We start from the raw sequence: 22227 nt of genomic DNA on the forward strand, positions 1-22227 counted from the left end.
GTCATGTGTCCCCGGTACCAAATTCCATCTCTGTTTGTTTCATTTTACCCGAAAAGCCATTCCTCGGCTGTACCAGGACGTTAAACAGAACCTAATTATTGGCCTGCAAAATGCCATTGTACCCACTATCCACTTAACCACAGATAGCGGTAGTGGACAAACTAAAGATTACATGACTGTGACGGCCCACTGGGTGGGTGAATCAGCTTCAGCAGCAGCAGTATCTAACAAACAACACCAGCTCATTCAGAGGCAGGCAACTCTGTGCATCACCGGATTCAATAAGAGGCATACCGCTGGCAACCTCTTAGAAAAACTAAGAGATGTCCTAGAAACATGGCTTACCCCACTTGGACTCTCCTCAGGATTTGTGATTTCTGACAACGCTACAAAAGTAGTGAAAGCATTACAGCTGGGTGAATTCCAACACATCCCCTGTTTTGCTCACACAATAAACTTAGTGGTGCAGGGTTTTTTAAACAATGACAGGGGCCTGCAGGAGATGCTGTCTGTGGCCCGAAAAATTTCGGGACATTTTCGGCATTCAGCAACAGCGTGCAGGAGTTTGCAGCACCTGCAAGAGCAGTTTAATTTGCCCTGCCATCAACTGAAGCAAGAAGTGGTAACGGGGTGGAACTCAACACTGTATATGCTTCAGCGGGTGGAGGAGCAGCAAAAAGCCATCCATAGCTATACGACAAGCCATGACATTGGGAGAGGAGGGGGAATGTACCTTAGCCCAGCACAGTGGAGAGTACTTTCTGTCTTGTGCAAGGTGCTCAAACCATTTTAAGTTGCCACTTGTGAAGTGAGTGCTGACACTGCTAGCTTGAGTAAGGTGATTCCCCTGATTTCGCTTTTGGAAAAGCAGCTGGAGAAATTGAAGGATGAGATTAAACAAAGTGATTCCGCAAAGTATGCTGGACTGATAGGTCAAGTCCTTTGTTCGATTCGCCAGGATCCACGGGTGGCCAAGATCTTGAAATCTGATAATTCTATTTTAGCAACCAAGCTTGATCCTAGGTTCAAGTCGTATGCTGTGTCTTTTTTTACAACTGACCCAGATCTTAAAAGAACCAAAGCGCTCCTGGTGAGCAAGTTGGCAGCTGAAGTGACACATGGCACTACGATGACGTCTTTCTCCAGCAGCAGCCAGAAAGAAAAATCACCTTTTCCAAAAGACCCAGTGGTGATGCAGATAAGTCAAATCAACATTTTGACATCTGGTCGGGTCTAAAAGATTTGCCCAACACCAATGACACCTCTACCGTAACTCCATCTAAGCTCTCATGAGCAGGGACCTCTTCCCTCATGTGCTTCTCTTTACATTTTCTTCTACTCTCTACTCCCCATTAGGGCACCTAACACGGGACTGCCAACTCCCGGCAGCTTATTGTGAGTGCTTTAATCACTATTTCAGCAATGTATATAAGTCGTGTCCTTGTCCTGCACTGTAATGTACTGTAAGTTACTTGTTTCTTGTTCACCTATTAGTTCTATGTACGGCGCTGCGGAACACTTGTGGCGCCATATAAATAAAGGATAATAATAATCTAATACGATTACCATCCAAAGAATTGTGGAGGATTATTTTCAGGACACCGTACACGTAGACATGTCACAGAGTCCATTCGAATATTGAAAGAAAAAAAAGGCAATTTGGAGACCCTTGTATAAACTGGATTTGCATTACTTAAGCTGCCCACCCTCCAGTGTGTACTCGGAGAGAGTTTTCAGTACAGCCGGGAACCTTGTGAGCGAACGACGAAGGAGGCTACTTCCACAAAATGTAGAAAAAATGATGTTCATTAAAATGAACTGGAAATTTCACGAGGAAAACCTTTCCCACCAATCACGTCACAGTACAGATACTTCTGTAATGGTGGATTCCAGGGGGGATGAACTGATATTGTGTGAGGAATCGGATGATGTACACACTGATGAGGGCGAGGATGGCAATGATGGTGACATCATGCCACTGTAGACCTGTTGCCTTTAGTAGATTGGAAGATTTTTTTGTGGGGGTCCAAACAAACCAAGCACTTCAGCCACAAAGTGGCAGTACCTGTCGCTGAAATGCTTGGTTTGTTAAAGTGTGCATGTCCTTTTTAAGATCCAACATATCCCAAGGACAATTCCATCTTGCACTACCTTTCATTTCTGCCACTGCTGTGTGGCATAGTTTCATAGATGTGCTTTAAACTGTGGTGTCTGTGCCGCTGCTCTGCGCTTGGTAACCAGTCAGCTCACTGCAACCCTTGGCCAATAATGGTGAAAACAATAATTTAAGCTGTGAGGTGGTCTAAATTGACTGTAAATGACTGTAAATTAATGTTATTGAGGTAAATAACACTCCAATTTATCTCATTTTAGATTTTTTTGCGAATTTTGGCAAAAAATGCAAATCCAAAGCCAGTCACCGCAGTTTGGCAAATCCAAATCCAAAGCCGGACGACGAATTAGAACCAAATCTGGCAAAAATGGTCCGGCGCACATCCCTACTAGAGATGGCCATCGGCTGTTGATGGCAAGCAGGGCGCCAATGTTTTTATTCCTTCCCCTAGAGCTGGGGGTACTGAGCTTAGCCCTGTCCTCGATGTGACCTGCATAGGCCCACTTCCTTCCCCGATAAGCCCCCCTGCCTGTTTATTACACCACCCAGCCGATGCCTGCACTGTTATCAGTGTGTGATGGTTGTCTGTTTTCCTGCCTTCGATGTAAAACACAGCACCATCGATAATTTAGCTTGTAACCCCTCCTCTGGTTTGGTTATATAGCCCTATTATGGCTGCAGAGGGAGTGATACAATGTTCTGTGTATGAGCTGTCACTGAGAAGGATAGGGGCAGAGTGCTACAGCTACTGTAGTTGTAATTTGCCTACCCTCCAACATGACCCATTTCATTAGGTACATGCTCTGCTCCTGGACTTCCTACCTAATGTATAATTGCAGTCACCTGTGTTGAACTAGGTAATTGATGAGACAGGTGTTTCACCACAGGTGGCTGGAATCATCAATTAAGAGGGAAGTCCAGGAGCAGAGCATTTTGTACCTAATGAACGGGTCTTGTTGGAGGGTCTGCATTTGTCCAGTCAGAAGAAAGAAAGGCAGTGTGATGCTACAGAGATGTATGTGATTCATGTCCGTAAGAAGAGGAGGGACATAATAGCTAGGGTCCTGGTAATGAGGGTTTCTGAGTTCCCTCAGTGTCCTACTGAGTTTAAAAAGGAGGAGCATCCTCATATTACCAGGGTATGAGTTCCATATTAAAAGTGAAGTGAAGTCCCCATACAATTGCCCAGCAGCCAGAAAGTCATGAGGGATTCACTTCTGACAGGAATATGAGCTCTGAGGCAGTGAAAGAGCTCCACAGTGAGAAGGGAAGTGTTGCAGGGTTGTGTTAGAGCCCATAGATGCTAGTGCTCTTGTGTGAAAGTGATGAACCACTCACATAGGAGGCCGCAAGGCAGGTGCAAGTGTCAGTGGTGCGTCTAAAGACACACACAGCGATATTTCAGCATCTACAGACGCTGACAGTGGGCGTCTCTGTCTTTGCACATTCTGTCGCACAGATTTACTCCAGAGAAGCACTTAAAGCGCATCATTAGCATAAAAATGCATCTGCGTCTGCCCCAGAATCAGCCCAGTTATCTTTTATTTTGCAATTAAGTGTTGTAAATCTGTACGGAATAGAGATGCATTATTTGTATTGCACTGCAGCATTGCCATGTGATCTCACCTGTGTCCACAACTGAAAGTTCTTTGTTGTGTGTGCAGGGGCCCCTTGGTCACTAATTGGTAGTGGAAATGGATGAGAGGAGGTGCACTACTGACCTAGGCACCTCATACCAGCTACACAGTGGCATTGTCTACATGTAAACCCCTAAGACTTAAGTAGCTGCTGGGGCTGTATTCTGAAGCCGGGCTGCCTAACGTAGACCTCAGCAGGGGCTGTCAGAAATAACATCCCATACCTGTATCCTTACAGCCCCTCAATCAGCAGATGTCACGATTAGATATTAGCAGAGTCGCTACAATAATCTAGAACATACCTGCCGACAATATGAATGCCTCCTCCAGTTAGCACAGAGGGTGGGCATGATGCGAGTTTGGGGGCGTGACTACGCGATCGCGGCCCTGGCCCCTGCTACACAATGTTGTGATTACAGGCATGTGCAGCAGGGGAGGCCACGATGACGCGATTCAGCAACAAATGTGTTATCTGCTCCCCCAAATTTAAAGTTTTTATTTATTACAATGATTAATAAGGTTAATGTGTGCCCATTTTAAAGCTTAGTGGGCCACTCGTGAGGTCCTGAAGTGCATCAGGTTGCCTATCACTGTTAGAGTATTTGGTTTTCTTTTCCTCTTGTGATTTCAAGCAAATCATAGTTATCTGCAGAATAAGCTGCATACGGCCTTTAAAAAGAAAAGAAAAAACATTGGAGCGTGTATCTGCAGTATTATTTTTATATTATTACTGGTTATGTATGGAAGACACAATTGTTTTTGGTACTATTGTCACTTTGTAACTATCCCAGCTCTCTTTTTTACATTCAGAGGCAAAACATGTAGGGTTTACATCTTAGGCAAATTTGTTACATGCACAGACCACATTATTTCCACTTGGGTTTACAAAGATTCCTTCCAAATCCTTTCTGAAACACAGCCTAGGGCAAGACAGGACTGAGGGAGGATTGCAGAATGACATTGCTGTGCTGTTTGCCTATACCAATTTGGTCACTAATTTAGCTAACTAACATTGTCAACACGGATTAGAGTACGATTTGAAAGTGTTTTTGATCGATGGAAAATCCGACACAATTTCTTAAGAATCTGCACAGGGCGCAAAGCAATTTTTGCTTTTTATTATTTTCAAAGTACTCACGATGCCTCTGTTGTGGATAAAAATGTGACATTACATAATAACAGTTCTATTTACAAAATGTGGATTTAATATGCTGCCAGATGTCTCGGGAACAACAATTATAAAAGTCATGCATTGGTACTTTTAAATCACTGCTATAATATTATGTTTACTTTTTTACTTTAAACAATAGTTTTTTGAACTTGCACAAAAAAAATTTGCTAATATTAATGGTACAGCGCTAAAATACAATGGGCGGTTTGAGAGAGGAGACTGCCCAAGTGCAGACTCTATCTATAGAGGTCCTTTCCTCTATCGCAGCACAGTAGACTCTGGCTTGGTGCTATAGTCTACTGCGCATGCGCAGGTCTCTGGGAAAATGGCGTCTGCATCTTATTCCCGGGGACATCTCTACTGTGCATGTGCAATTCACCGGGTGAATGGGACCACACCATTTTCCCTGTGATTTTTGTTGCTCTGCAGCACCAGGTTGCCAGCAGAGCAGGACTCCAGGGACCGTGGAGAAGTAAGTATAACTTTATATGGGTGCAGGGTGTGCGTTTGTGGGCACCGCACACCCTGCACTCATTATAGATATCCCATTGCCTGCATATAAGAGCAATAGAATTCAGCTGATTGCACTGCATGAGCCCGCTGCAATCCTGTCACGTAGCCGGTTTAATTGGACCTTTCACACGGGTCAACAAGTTTGACGCTGTTCCAGTCATTCAGCAGTCGTGCCCCCTAATCCCGAATATTGGGCCTGATTTAGAATTGTACGCATGTCACACAGCAGTTGTCTTTGTGATCCGCTGCTGCGTCCGAAACCGCTGCAACGGATCATCTACATGAACATCAGTCATCTGGGTAACCCTCAGGTTACTCAGGACAGGCGTGTATTTCACCCTTCTGGGGCTGGTGAAGCTGCATCCAGTGACACAACTACTGGCAACAGCATGCCCGGAGAACTGGGCCTACACGTCTCCCGTTTTCTGTAACACTGGCTATCGCTGTCCCTTCCCCGCCCTCAAACGGCCACAGCATGTCAATCAGGCAGTGGCTTAGGGGTCACTGAGACCATCATTGCAGACATAGATGTGCACATGGGAAATACAGATCACCAAACAATGGAGATGTACGTAAACCATAGGTTTTATGTATAACTCTGAATCAGGCCCATTAAGTCTTGGCACACTGTAGAGGTAAATCTCTTGGCATATGAACTTAATGATAACCAAAATAAATGGCTTACAGTTGACTACAAACACTCTAACCACCACCGATGTCAACTGCATTGCACTCTACATTATGGTTATTCAGTCTCCCTGTGCTTTTATACGTACAGTAATCACTGTCTGAGAAACTGGTTCATCCTCCTACAGGAAACTATTGAATGTACTTCTACAGTAATCTCTATTAAATTACTTTTCTGCTGAGCTGAAGGAGTAACGTCCAGGACTCCTATGAAACCAATCTGGCAAACAGTCAGTAAATTTACTGACAGTCATTAAAACTGAATCACATTCCCAACATCCCCCTCATTAAGAAACAAATAGGTAATCTAAAGTTTTACCCAATGCAAGTTAATAACATCATGAAAAAAAAAATACTAAATTTGTAGCAGGCAAAAATAATACATATACTGGTACATACAGATCTGTCCACATACATCTATCCTCCATGCGCTACAAGTCGCGCAACACACCGCGGGAGCTGTGTGCCTCAGTAGCGCTGAGCATATTTCGTGCGACTTTTTACCTTGAAATACGTCTTATTCGCACACGATGCGAATAGCTAACACAAGCCGCTTCTGCGGATTAAAATGATATGCTGCCTGCCTATGTTCTCTGTACATCTGCGGGTGTATCTGCATGCGAAATGCTACATTACAGAGTCAGTGGCTGTAACACTGTGACGTAGCGTTTCGCATGCAGATACACCCGCAGACGCACAGAGAACATAGGAATGCTGCATATAACTTAATCAGGAGAAGCGGCTTGTGCTAGCTGTTTGGTGTAAGAAGAAGCATTTGAAGGTAAAAAGTCGCACAAAGAGACGCTCAGCGCTACCTAGTCACTCCACGGCATGGCGCGATTAGAAGAGCTGTTTAATGTGCAAGGAGGCTAGAGGTAGGAGGACACATCTGTAATCTATAATAGTATATAATATAGAATACAGACAGTGGTGTAACAGTATGCAGCTATGCCGGCACACAGGACAAGAACAGGCCATGATAATTATATCCAGTATACTGGACAGGATGTGGTATACAATTGCTCATGGAAGAACAGAAATATCTTATTTTGTTAAGTAACAATAAAATAATAAGGAAATAACTGAGGAAGAATGTATATGTTGATGTGCAATGTACATATATGTTCTTATACACTATTGCTGCCGTCTCTAGAAAAAGCCCTTCTCTGCATGACCGGTCCTGTTGCGACTCTGCTTGCGCCCAACGTGCCTTTCCCTTTTTTTTTGCCCGAAAGCATCTTAGTCGGGATGCAATACAACAAAACCACTTCATGAGACTGCACAGATTAATCTGATATGCAACACTTCTATGTTTGCGTGCGTCCGAATCTGTATATGAAGTGCTATGATGCAGCAGCCACTGCTATTTCCACGCCAAGTTCCGTTGTGCTTCGTATACAGTCTAGTCGCATACAGATATATATGTCACACATCACATTAATCAGCACAGTCTCGTGAAGCAGTTTTCTCACAGATTATGATTAAAACGCATTTCCGGGCGAAAAAGACACACTGCTCAGCGCAGCTTACTTGTGCCAGGCATATCGCGCCACATGGCGTATTGAGGCTACATGTATGAGGACACATCTATATATTGGGGAGATTGTATTATATATTATATTTTAATAATGACCTGTAGAATGGAGGAGAAAAAAGTATAGGATTATTGAAGAAGGAAAGTGTATGGCCTAAACCAATATTCTAAACCATCACAACAACACCAAAGTAACATGTATCTTCCGCTACTCCATCATGCTGGTGAATCGAAGTGAAACACAGTCTATAAAGATCAACTCAGAATGCAGTATATGCTGATGTGCAATACAACAATGTCTGCCTCAGGCATAACAAAAAGAGTACGCCCAGGGCGCAGCTGGAAATAAGTTGTGGAACTGCCTTCTGACGACACTCTGTGGGACCAGATGAAAATGTGCATGGTTAAAATATGTTCAGCCTTCTTCCACTTTTGGTCCACTCCCTTCATAAATTTACATTTATGGACCAATGGAGAACTTGCCCATAGCAACCAATCGGCTACTAACTATCATTTTATAGAATGCACTTAATAAATGCTACCTGAATGCTGATTGGTTGCTATGGGCAACTTTTCCACTGGTCCACTTCTCCAGTTTTTTTCATCGCTTGATACTTCTGGCCCAATGTGTTACAGGAAGGTACAACAGTCTTACCACAGAAGGTACAGACTGAGGCTTGCGGTCCGCAACCTTGGAAAGTAATTGAAGGGAAGAATGCTCTGCGTCACTCCCACCATAACTCTGACGCCCCCACCTAGATGCATCCTCTTCCTCCAAACAAAATCTTGTTCTTTTTTTTTCATGTGTATACAATGTGCAGGGCCGGATTGAGGGCCACATGTGCCTGGAGCTGAAAATGACCAAGAACCTATTATGAGATGCAGAGGAGGTGTGACCAGTGCTGTGTGGGTGTGGCCAGTGCCATGTGGGTGTGTACCCCCCTATATTCTCAGCCCCAATGCCTCCCTAAATATGTAAATGAAAAAAATGCTTCATTTTGTGAGGTAAATAGAAATACAATGTTACTACTTATGATTTATGGCTGACCGTGTGGAGAGCAGATGACCAGTCAACATCATTGTGTCATGACAATGGGCCTATTTTTATGTGGAGGCCTGGAGCTGGAGCTCCATCCGCCCCATTGTTCATCTGGCCCTGTACTATAGGCATCTTTCCTAACTTTACCCTTTGGTGAATCAGGAAGCAGCAATGGCTACACGTTACTGGGAATTGTCAAGTTCTTCGGACGTGCTGTACTCCATTTCTTCTCCTTCCCCTAAAACAATATTTGAATGATTTGGCGTTAGGTACCTATTCATCTGCTATGCTCAGCAGCAGGGAATGGGACATACCCTCCAGCCCAATCAGGACAGAGGGCCTGATTCACTATGGATCGCAGCTGTGATTACGCACGCAGACCCGCTGCAAAAATATGCTAATATCTGCAATTTCAAAGCCAGCATAACATCTCAGCGGGCGTCCGGCTTAGAGCCTCCCTGCGGCACAGCCGGGCATGCATATGAATGAGTCATTTGCATGCCCGGCTGTCCGTCCATTACCCCCAGGAATTTCATTTTTACCCCATGTGGGGTAATTTACCCCTGTTCCCTGACCACTGGGTTAGAGCATCAGAAGGCTGCCCTAATTTATTATTTCTTTCAAACCTAAGTATTTACATATGAGGACATTAATGTAGTCCTCACCCTGTTCTTATTTGATAAATATAATCGACCCCTCCCAACCGAGCAGGACAGTCCTGAACTGAGGCCCGGAAGTTGGAGATCTGTCCCAGTCACTGATGCTCTACGCACAGCTGCCAAGTGAAGAGAACAGGAAGGGGTGGCTCAGTCCAGCGCACCAGAAGGGCTGACCACACCCCTGTGATGTGTGACCATGCTCACTACATGCTCTACCCTGCGGACTTAAACTTCTAAATAATTTCTATTTTCTAAACCTCATTCATAACCATTAATGTGTATAGGATGGAATATTTAAATGGCATGGTTTAGGGAAAACAAATGGCTGAGAAAGCAAAAATCTATCAAAAAAATGTGGTAGAAATAAAGAAATGAACAAACCATTTTCTTATAATATGCTAGACTATGTTGTATGCAACTATAACTGAACATGTATGTAATTATGAAAATTGCTAAATGATGTACAGTACAGTGGGGCAGCACAGATGGTGTAATGGTTAGCATTACTGCCTCACAGCACTTAGGTCGTGGGTTTGATTCCCACCACGACCCTAACTGTGTGGAGTTTGTATATTCTCCCTGTGCTTGCGTGGGTTTCCTCCGGGTGCTCCGGTTTCCTCCCACACTCCAAAAATATACTGGTAGGTTAATTGGCCCCCAACAAAAATTAAACCAAGTGTGTATATGTGTGTGAGCATGTGGTAGGGAACATAGAGTGTACGCTTCACTGGGGCAGGGACTGATGTGAATGGCTAAATATTCTCTGTACAGCGCTGCGGAATATGTGTGTGCTATATAAATAACTGGTAATAATAATAATAGTTTGGAAATCCTAACAAATGGCTTTCATAACCTGCTTGGCCTCTCTGGTAATCCGGTATATTACTTTTTTCCCCTGTACAGATAGCTTTATTAGGGTACTTATAAATTGGATACTTGTTTTAGAACACGAGATATCAGTTTTGCAGATTATACATTGTTGCACGGAAAAAAAGGCTTCTTGAGAGACCACTGCAGGAGGATTGTCACAGTTTACAATCAAGTAATTGCATCTCCTCCTGTTTAACCAAACAAAAACAATACTGACGTAAGAAGTGGTGAAAGAGCCCAGGGTGTGGACTTATAGAATCACGGCCCGTGACACACGCACACAAAACACAGATTTTAGCAAATAGAAGCCAGCTACAGTATACTCCCATGGGGAAGACAACTGAGGCCCTCGGTATGCATAACTGCAACAGCAGGCTGTGGCCTACACGCCTCTTGCTGTAAATACCTCTGCACGCTAGTCATCATTTCCAGCTGCAGCAGGACCTTCTCCTTGGCTTTCAAGGAAAAACAGAGAAAGTACTGGCCAACTGATTGCTTGACTTGTACAGTTGTTTAAGATATGCTTCATCTATTGAATAATAATCTGTAGTTCCAATTCTTGTTTTATTTGGGAAATAAAACAACTGCTGTGTTACAGATGAAATGAAGAAACATTATTACTGGAATGAAAATGATCAAGGATTCATAATACAAGTTAAATGTAAAACATTTATAGTGACACTACATGACAAAAATGTGCCTGCTGGTGTGATTTACATAGTAACGTGTTAGAGGCTGAAGTAATACAGATGCCAGCAGAGCCGTATGTAGACATTTTGATTCCCTGTGCTAGAAAGAGCATTGGTGCTTCCCCCCCATCTCCCATATTGTAAACAGGTACAGTGCGCATCACAGCCACATGGCCGGAAAAAGGGCGTGGTCTTGTAGGGAGAGGGTGTAGCCATACTAATATCCCCAATTCACATTACGAGACACAGTAGTACCCCCTTATTCACATTACACTACATAGTAGTGTCCCTTATAAACGTTACACTACACAGTAGTAATGCCCCTTATACATTATGACCACATAGTAGTAGTCCCTTTACATATTATGCCACACAGTAGCAGTGCTAATTACACATTATGCCCACAGTAGTAATGCCCATTACATATTATGACCGCACAGTAGTAATGCCCCTTACAGATTACGCCACATAGTAGTAATGCCCCTTACACATTATGACCACACGGTAGTACTGCCCCTTACACATTATGACCACATAGTAGTAATGCCCCTTACAGATTACGCCACATAGTAGTAATGCCCCTTACACATTATGACCACACGGTAGTAATGCCCCTTACACATTATGACCACATAGTAGTAATGCCCCTTACAGATTACGCCACACAGTAGTAATGTCAATTACACATTATGCCCACAGTATTAATGCCCATTACACAGTATGACCGCACATTAGAAATGCCCATCACACAGTATGACCACATGCTAGTAATGCCCATCACACAGTATGACCACATAGTAGTAATTCCCCTTACAGATTACACTACACAGTAATAATGCCCATTACACAGTATGACGACATAGTAGTAATGCCAATTGCACATTATGCCCACAGTATTAATGGGAAAGGGGAAGCCGCAGTGTCTGTATCCGCCGCCAGTAGGGAGGAATGGCAGCGGCTCCTCAGCGCAGGGCACTACGGGACTGGACTGGGAGAGACGTCATGATGTCCAGTAATCTTATATACGAGGGTCTTCTACTATCGGCTGAATTGCATACAAATCAATAATCAATAATCCATATGTTCGTATATTGCCTGTTGACTAAGGTCTACAATCCCTTTACCATTACAATTCCTGTCATGTAAACAAAAGTAGTTTTAGGCCATAGAGATGATGGTCTTATTCTAATGTGTTCATTATGGCCAAGAATCAAATAAACCATTTCTCCCACCCACAGCCTGTGGAGTCTGCAGGAAGAATAACAAGGTTCAGGGAGGAAGTGTCTTCAGGCTCATAGGGACGAGTGTGGGCTGAGAAGAGGCTTCCAGGGTTCATTCTTTGGCAGCTTGTACTGATGATTGAATTTTATTTGTATGGCTTAACAAGGGGGCTCATTACTTTTTTTTTTTTCCATATAGAAACATAACTTGTCTATTAATCCATTACTATAAATATATTCTCTATATCTTTAGCCTGTATCACAACACTCAAAAAGTAGACTATCTGCTACTAAGCGTAGTAGAAAGTTACCAGGATTTCTAACAGCTAGGTTGTGGTAATAGGTTTCCTATCTACACATGAATGCGCTGATGTGTATTGCTGTTCCAGTGGCTACGTGTGATGTGTCTATCCGCTCACAGCACATGGAGGTGAGCTACTGAAATTGGTTCACCTGGCGTCAGCTTGTGTGTTATTGAATTGGCCCCTAAAGGTAATGCAACTGGGTAAAACCTGAGCATAACTGATGCAAACATACCATGAAAATGCTATGTCACATTTTGAATATGGGTTTCAATTTTGCGCGCCTTACTGTAAGGACAACTCCACAAGGTGTATAGGTAAGCAACATAATTAATAAATGGGATGGAAGTTGCCTTAGAGGTCACCTAACTAATATGAAAACTATATCTTATGTCACTCCAAAATATCATGGACCATAAAAGAGCACAAGGGTTAATTTAATTAAAGAAAGATTGTTTCATTACTAGTATAGGAAGGGGCTCTTTACTTTAAGGGCAGTTACCTGTAATTAGTGCAGGACACTATGGGGGTGATTGATCCAGGGAATTTATAATTTTTGGGGGCACATGTCTAAATTGGTAGCTGTTACTAAGAGATTGTGTTCTTCTTTTTGTCAACGTAATTAGATTTTGGATCGGTAATACGAAATTAAAGTTTAAAAAAAAATAAAAAAATATATATATATTCTTACCAAAAAATTGGCAGGTACTTAATCTTGTACATGTGATATGAAACACACAAGGTTCCAGCTCTGCACTTGTAGCATGTGGTGCCCAGGGTTAACACCAGATACAGTATACAAACAACCACATACACACAGCCAGGTTATAAGCAGAAGAAGAATTGAACATTAGTTTTCATAAGGTAAAATGCATTTGCAATTATACTTTATTAAGATTAAAAACACTATAATATGGGCAGATATAATATTCCTTCTCACGCACAAATTAATTTTTTTTTTAATATATGGCCAACAAATCAAATAATATCCGCAAAACTAACTAGAGATGTGCGGTCTGCACACACCCGCACTCTGGGGTTCCCAATAGAACAGAGTCCTGACTTGAGTCGTCATGCTAGTTTGGAACTAAAAACAGAATCTTGTGTGTTCTGGATTGTATTTAAGTCCCTGGCCCATGATTTCAGGTGCTGTGAGACAGTCAAAAATGACTGAAAATTATGGGTAATGAATGTTATTGATGTTAATTATAATATAGGAACAAACACAGGTCCAAGTTGCATGATTTTAACTGTTTTTAACAATTTTTAAAGACATCCAAAACTGGACCAAAACACTTGAGGGTGGCGGCGACGACGATGATTTAGAACCAAAACACTGGAGTCCGAGCACATCTGTACAAATAACAAGGAAAGCACTTCTCTGCTTTAGAGGTGAATTTGTAATCAGCCAATCAGAAGCAGCTTGGATAATAATAAAAAAACAGTGCTCAAATTTCACATTTCATCCATGACCATTTTAGTTTGATATATATGTCAATCTACATGTGGCACATTTGAGTGTTCTTTTCTTCTATTATCCAATTACTATATGTCATTGGGGACTGACTTTCCCCTACCCAACAGCTGCTGTGTGATTAAACTACCCCTGGTAGCGCCTGATCAGTGTTATACACCTGGTATACATCTATTTACAATCAGAAGCGGCTAACTAGTAGGGAACATCATCAGCGTGTATTGTCACCTACCCTCAGGTTGATACAGCTTTGACAGGTGTATCTGTGTCTCCGTGCGACTCTTCATCTGCTTCCCAACTATGCCAACATGCTCTTACAGTCCTCTGCCTACATTAGACTGCCCATTCTCTTCCCCAATCCCATCTCGCTAGTAACAAGCATATGAGGAAATCTGCATTCGCACATGTGTGCACCTCGAGTGTTAACAGGAGCAGTGCAAATCTGCCGCCCTTCCGTTACACAAACAGGAATACATCCTCAGGCCCTATATGCAGACAGATTACCAGTGTAATAACAAAATGCCTTGGTTTCATCATTGTACTACTCAAATAGTGTTGACCATACTTAAAATCTAATATTGTTTTCTGCCTCCAATCTTTTGGTTAGGTGCATAAACTTGTACACTATACAAGTTTACATCTCTCTCTCTATATCTATATATAAAAAATAAAGTTCCCGGTTCTAGGGTCTGTGTGTTCGTTTGGGCTAATCTCTTGAAACACTGGACAGATTTGAATGTTTTCACTGTTCTATACAACATTGGTCAAGAAAGGTTTAAGTATATGAACCATTCATCTGTGACAAAAGAGAGCCGTGCAGTCACTATTTTACTGAAGCAGTCACAGAAAAAAATCTAATCTTACACCAAGACAGAGTAGCTGTCCATTGTGCTGAAACAACAAAGTGAGAGCCAATCAGAGCTAACAATGTGCCTGTTGCTTAGCAGCAGCTACAGAGGGCAGGGAGTCATGGACTGAGCAGGATCACGTCTCAGGCAGACAGAGTGAGAGACGGAACCAATGAAGATGCTCTGATGCAGTAACTGTAGCCAGGAAGGAGCCAGTGGAGGCATAGCTATCAGGAATTTAATCAAAACAAACAACCATTAGAAAACCATAGAATGGTTTCCATTCTATGGTGACAAACCTAATTTTGCTACCATCAAATGGTAAAGCACTACAAACGGAACAAACTGAACAAAAACATTGACGGTTAGTAACCTTCAGTTTACGATGTCCATCCCTACTCTGAACCTGCAGGCGGGCTCCAGCCACCACTCCACCATGAAGTGCTCCCTCTACAGCGTAATGTTCCCACTCAGCCGGGCGTCCTTGGTGAACAGAATAAACCTCCCATGGAAGTCAGCACTGTTCTCGGACAGGGGGCAACACAGTGAGGAAGCTCAGCAGGAAGCGCAGGAAATATGGGGTACACTGTGCAAAGAAGACATTGCTCATCGCCATATTCGGCAGCTGGGGAGGGGTGCGATTGGAGGTTGCAGAAATATGCACAGGTGCCCCAGCCCCGGGGACATGCTGCTGATATGCTTACGTAGCTGTGATATAAATCTTTAATTCATGATCTCCTGTCCTTCCCAGAACATTCCAGTGGCTAGTCCCCAGCCAGCTGCAGGGCAGCAGCAGTGGGGATTGTGGTGAGATGCAGAGATCGGCTGTGGTAAAAAGCAGGAGTGAGAAGCAGGGCCTGGAGTGAGATGCAAGGGGCTGTGGTGAAATATAGGATGCTGCGGCGAAATGCAGAAGACTGTTGTGCGATGCAGGGGGCAGGATTAAGAAGCAGGAAGCTGTGGGGAGATGCAGGTGGCTGTGGTGAGATGGTGTAGGTTGTTATGAGATGCAGGGGACTGTGGTGACATGGCGTAGGTTGTTATGAGATGCAGGGGGCTGTGGCGAGATGAAATTGCTCCTGTCCGAAGCCTGTGCGGGACGCTAGTGTGTGTGTGTGTGTGTGTGTGTGTGTGTGTGTGTGTATATATATATATATATATATTTATATATAGTCCACAATGTTCTGCTGAACAAAGGCAAAGAGGAGCTTAATGAACGACGTAAGGACAGCTGGATTCTATTGTGGAAAGGGGTTTGCTGGTGCCAAGTAAAACAGCAGAGAGAGGAAGGGGAACAGGTTTGTTTGGTTGAAGGAATAGACCACATGGTGTCCACGAGAGGCTAGGAGTTCTCATGTTCTGCCTGTACTGTCTCAGAGGAGCTGGGGTAGGGGGGGTCCTTTGTTTATATTGATCGCTTCCAGATGCTCTAGACAGCAAGAGCCAAAGACTTGAGATAACATTGGACTAAGTTCTTTTAGCTACAACTTTAAACCTTGGCTCCTGCTTCAAACCTACAGATAAAGAAAAGTAAAGTACAAAGTAAAAGCTGTAAGGACCCAGCCTTTATAATGTATGTATTCAATGAACTAACAAACTATGGGGTAAATGTAACAGGCTGCGGCTTTGAAACAGTGCGAGACTGCCCGATATTTTAATGTAGCGGTCTTTTAATATGCAAAGTAAACTTGTTTTGCCTATTAAAAGACTGCTGCTTTAAAACTTCTCAAATCTGCAGCCTATTACATTTACCCCTATATGCTTAACGTAGTCTGCATGCTTAGAATGTGTCATTTTTTTGTTTTGTCACTCAGAGTTAAAGGGAAACTTGAACGCAGCTGTTATATGAATCAAACCGGTTACTAAGTGCTATCATGAAGCAAATACACTACAAAAAGGTGAATAAAGGTGAATATCAGGGGAATAAAATATTAAGTTGATAATACGAGGGAGGGTACATAAAGTAACAAGACCACTCATTGCGTAAATTTATGCAACTTGTTAATATACGTACATTCAATAGTATGGCCTTGGTACAGACTATTTTTCCACATTCCCATACTTGGTGTGCCTTTGGAACAAATGCTTAGACAAGGCATCTATCATGGTATAGATGAAATTTGAGTAAATTTTTTTTTACTTGCTTCATTACTCAGCGTGAACATTTTTTCCTGTACCCCAGTTGCTCATGAACAATGTTGTGCACAGTACCCACTGATATGGTCAGACCTTCAATGCAACACAAATTGTTATCTGTGCTGGATGTGCTTGGCCGTACGGATCGCTGCTCATCTTGAACGTCTGTCCTGCCGTTATCAAAAGCAGTGCATCAAACCGGTTTCCATGACATGACGTTATTACCACACAATTTCAGATGCTTATGTGCCCTTTAGACAGAGAAATCTGATCATACTACACACCACAATGTTTGACTGTTTCCGCCAGTCCCATCTTACAACTGATGTTGGGACAGTTTGACTGATATGAGGCGCCGTGATAATGGCTGTTAGGGGAAGCAGTGGTATACCTGCTCTGGCCTGGTGGGAAATTAGAATGAAATAGAGAACATTACACATATGAGAGGTCTTGTTACCTTACTTATTAAACCACCCGCATACATAGAAAGTGATTTAGAAAGTCGATGTAATAGGAGACTGCTCAGAGAGAAATATACAGTAAAACATATATTTAGTCCAGACTGCTTTGTATAAGTCTACACCCGAAGGACATACTAAGCCGTTTTAATAGATGATTTACTGTAAATCCACAATGACTCATTTTAGTACTGTCCTTAGAAAACCTTTTAATTTTTGCTTACACCTAGATAATTATCTTCAGTAAATCTACAGGTCTGCGGGTGTCGTTTTAACTTTTCACCTGCAACCCGTAAATGAAGCCGTAAAGCCGGGTACAAACTAGACGACATGTCATCCGATCCGGCGGATCAGTCAAAATATTGTCCACATCAGCAGGTGTGTACCCGCTATGTCGCTGATGATGCGCGCTCCCACGTGTCGTCAGCGACATTGCCCATCGGACCAGCATGCAGGTCTAACGGCCGATATCGACAGCTGATGCTCCGTCGCTGCTGTCATCGGCAAGTGTGTATGCACTTGCCGATGCTGGCACCCCTGGTACTGGGTACACATCGTTAAGTGTGTACCCATCTTTAGAGTGTTTGAGATCCGTTCACATATTTCCCCAGAGTGATACACAAACTTTATATTCAGTTATCAGTAGTTACTCAATGCACAGCTAAGTGTGCCTGATTGTAAGGGGCCCATACATCAACAATCTATCTGCAGACTAGCCTGTTTTGCCAACAACTTGTATATATAAAAAAAAAAAAAAGCAGCAAAGTCCAACATGTTGAAAATCCTTAATTTGCAGTTTCCGACTCAAAAATTAATGAAAATGGCAAGTTGTGGATTTCTAACATGTTGGATTGTGCAGATCATAACAGAAACAGAGATTGGGAATTGGCAAATCGGATGTCAGGGAATTGGATTGTGTGGACCCCTTAAGTTTGATTCAGAGTTTAGAGCAAAAAAAGGAGCAAGTTGCTCCAGGAACAAACCATGTTGCAATTTAAGAGGGTCAAATTCTTTCTTTTATTTTACACGCAGGGAAAACACTACAGTGGCTGCTTTTGCATGTGGTATACAAATATTGGGCTACTTAAGATGGCCATACACCTTTAGATTATCTGTCCAACCATCCAAATAGTTTGGCTGGTTGGAACAAGAATTCCGTAATGTATGGGAGCAAATGACAATCGACCATTTTCTCGCAAATGTAGAAAAAGAAAAGACAAAAACGGTTGTTCAGACAACTCTGTTAAATCAAACAGATATAACCAATTTGTCTGATCAACAATTTTTGTCAGTTTTCCAGTGTTTGGGAGCAAATGGTCGACTGTCATTTGCTCCCACACATCACTAGATTTTCGTACCAACCAGCTAGTTGGATGGTTGGATAGACAATCTTAAGGTATATGGCCAGCTTTAGTTACACCATGAAATTTAGAAAGAAGCTAGGACACACCCCTTCCAAAGTCTGAAACTGGCCATATATTGGACCAAGTCAAACCAATTTAACCAACTTGCCTAAATGACAGTTTTTGTCTGTTTCCAGGGCTTGGGAGCATATTGTCCATTGTCATTTGCTCCCATACATTACAAGATGTGTATTCTAACCAACCAACTATTGGATTAGTTGGATGAAAGTTGGTGTAGTGTATGGCCAACTTTATTCTCTCTGCACGGGTGCAAATTGCTTCTTTTTTTTGCACTTTTTTTTTAAATCGCTCCTAAATCTGAATCAGGCCCTGTATGAGCAGATGTGTTGGTCTAAAGTTTGAGTTGAGCCTGATCATGTTTGCATTCAAGTGTGTCTGAGTTCTGAGAGAGATGCACCAGTGACCAGCAATAGGAACTAGAGTTCAATATGGAGATCTCGGGAAAGATAGCACAGAAGTCAGGGCAGACAGATGCTGTGTGGTATGATATATCGACATGTTCAAAATGTCAACATGACACAAATATTTTCAGAATGTCTACAGTACTATTTTAGCCTAAAAGTAACCCTAACCCTAATTTCACCCTAACCTAACCCTGATTGTAGCCTAACCCTAAGTGCATGTGATGACTATATTACTGTCAACAATCACAATGTCTACATGTATGTCAGCATTCTGATGTAGACATTTTGATGATGCTGACTGGAACCAGCCAGATGCTACTTGAAATTTGCATGTTTGTGCATGGGTACTCTCTCAGCGCAGCAGTCCGGAGCCGGCAGGTCCCCTACAGCCCGCGACCTCTCGCGAGATTGCGGCACTGCACTGGATTCGGCTTCCGGACACTGCGGGGACCAAGGCTGTAGCTGCACTAGCAGCGGCTACCGGAATTGTTAGGTACAGTGGGGTGTGGGACGCCCTCCCTCTGCTATCCTACATTTGCCAGTTACTGAACGGTTTATTAACTATTAATTTCCAGCATTAACTCTTATTTTATTCCATACCAGTCCATTACATTATCCCCAACCCCCTTCCTATCGTGTTCCCCTATTTTTATACTCACACACATCACATATACTTGTGATTAACATTACCAATAAATATATCACATGACAGGATTATCAAGAGTGTTTCAGACTCATTCATTGACAAACGCTGAGATTTGTATACTATCCACGGAGCGCAGTCCCACCTTTGACACATGTGTGGGTCCACACACATGTCATTCCTATTTTCAGATTATTATTGTTAGACCTTGGGAAGTCTGGGATCTGCAGCACCCTTGTTTCCTCCTATAAGGGGAGTGAGCGCCGATCATAATTAATATACTCTCTCAGAATAATACTCTAAGACTGAAGTTACCTGTTCAATAACTATGATTGAGCATGAGTTCAAATCGGAGAAAGAGGGGCTGATGTAGAGGTGCATGGAAGTCTATTTTGCAGAGAGAACGTGTCTTTTAGCACAGCGCATGAGTAGCTGAGTGAACACAGCTATTAGCAAATATGGGTGCAACTAGGTGGTAACAGAGTGTATGCACATAAGCTAAGTTGGGAGTGTTGTGGGCCTGAAGTCGGAATTGTGGGCAATGCAGATTTATGTGTATGCAGAGATTTAAGATGTATATATTTATTATTATCCTTTATATGGCGCCACAAGGGTACATAAGCAGAAACAGTATGAACAAAAGTGACTGACCGTAGAAAACATGGACAGGGTTTATAACTAATAATGCATCAGCAGTCATAATACTCAAACAAGCAGCAGGGTGGTACAACCCAATGTTTTAATGCCATTGTTGGCAGTGTGGAGATGACGGGAAGGAAAAGCATGAGGGAAGAGGGCCCTGCTCGCCAGAGCTTACATTCTAAAGGTGAGAGGCAGATAGACAGGGGTGACACAGAGGGGAAAGACAGTGAGCAAGGAACATGGAGCAGTGGTTTAGGATGAGAGTTGGATGGCTTTGATAAAGAAGTGGGTCTTGAGAGCCCGTGTGAAGTTTTGTGGAGAGTCTGATAGGGAGAGAGTTCCAGTGGTAGGGAGGCAAAATTTTGGAGGCGGGAGTGGGAGTAAGTAATCAGTTGGGAGAAGAGATGGCGTTTATTTGTGGAGCAAAGTGGACGGGCGGGAGTGTGAAGGGAGATAAGGTCAGAGATGTAAATAGGTGAGGATTGGCTGAGGGCTTTGTAAGTGAGTTTGAGTCATTTGCATTGGGTTCTGAAGGGGAGGGGGAGGCAGAAGTAATGTGTTTGGAGAGGAAGATGAGCTGGGCAGCAGCATTGGGGACAGATTGGAGTGGAGAGAGGTGGGAGACGGCGAGGCCAGATAAGGAGGTTACAGTAGTCCAGTCTGAAGTTGACCAGGGAATGGATGAGTGTCTTACACAAGTAGGCTGGTGCAAGTGTAACACCCCAAATTTATGGGGTAAAGCTAATGATAGGTGTAGTAATCCCTAGTTCTTCCTTCTTTACAGAGAGGTAAGCACTTTGCACTTTGGTAAGCTGCGGTGATAGGTTTATTTAAGGTTATTGCAAAGATCATTTACTGTAAATTTTCCTTTACATTTACTTTCACAATACACATAACATCAAATCACATTACAATAACATTTGTATTTTTATTTTACAGGAACTCAGCAGCTCCTGGCATCACTGGATGCACCTGGATCCCTGTGGAATCTCAAAGGTTAGTATATTTGTCAATTCCTCCAATCACATCAAACATAACATTTACTCAAAGTAATATTACTATTCTATATATTCTGACTTAACCATTAACGTTGTACTCTAACTTAGTATTACACTGCACTAATAACAATCAGGTAAGTGAAGTTCCCCCAATAAAAGTCTAGCACTTTATTGTTGGTGCACAATTAGTTACCGGAAAGGTAGGGTTGGTATACGTTGGTGATCACTTACTCTTACTCCTTTCTGTATTTGTTCACTAACTAGTAACGTCCGATAAGTTTTCTGAAGAGTATTAGGGGTCTATTTACTAAGCAGTGTTAGGAAACAGAGTGAAAAGTGATAAGGTGCCAGCCAATCAGCTCCCAACTGTCATTTTTCAAACACAGCCTGTGAGATGACAGTTGGGAGCTGATTGGCTGGCACCTTATCACTTTTCACTCTGTTTCCTAACACTGCTTAGTAAATAGACCCCTTAGTCTGATTTCCACTGCCAGTAACTTTTAGTTTGGTTTGTGTCAGCTTTACTACCAGCTCCCGACTGTCCACGGCTTTTTGGACCTTCTTTCAGGTAACAGCAGGGTGGCGCGTCTCTCTCCCTGTCAAGCTCGCCTCTGGAACTGCGCTGTAGCCCTGCGTACAAGTCCTTAAAACTGCCTCCCTTCACTGTTGTCCAGAAGGCAGCAGGTCTCACTGGGCAGCCTCTCCCAGCTCTGTTACCAGCAACTCAGAGCCGACCATCATTGTTCCACTAAGTCACCCAGTGCAG

General features: G+C 42.9%; 1 protein-coding gene and 1 long non-coding RNA gene across 2 annotated transcripts in view; one reads left to right on the top strand and one right to left on the bottom strand.

Annotated features, from left to right (window-relative positions):
• LOC148477687 (uncharacterized) overlaps nucleotides 1–22227 on the top strand; it is a 366671-nt gene that overhangs the window by 75236 nt on the left and 269208 nt on the right. Inside the window, exon 3 of the long non-coding RNA XR_015872485.1 lies at nucleotides 21403–21459. This is a non-coding gene — a long non-coding RNA (uncharacterized LOC148477687). The remainder of the gene's footprint in view (nucleotides 1–21402; nucleotides 21460–22227) is intronic.
• Nucleotides 1–22227, bottom strand: part of ZCCHC24 (zinc finger CCHC-type containing 24) — a 172964-nt gene that overhangs the window by 36998 nt on the left and 113739 nt on the right. The window lies entirely within an intron of this gene.

This window comes from Taudactylus pleione, unplaced genomic scaffold (assembly GCF_031769625.1).
Source record: "Taudactylus pleione unplaced genomic scaffold, aTauple2 ptg000699l, whole genome shotgun sequence".
NCBI classification, from domain to species: Eukaryota; Metazoa; Chordata; class Amphibia; order Anura; family Myobatrachidae; genus Taudactylus; species Taudactylus pleione.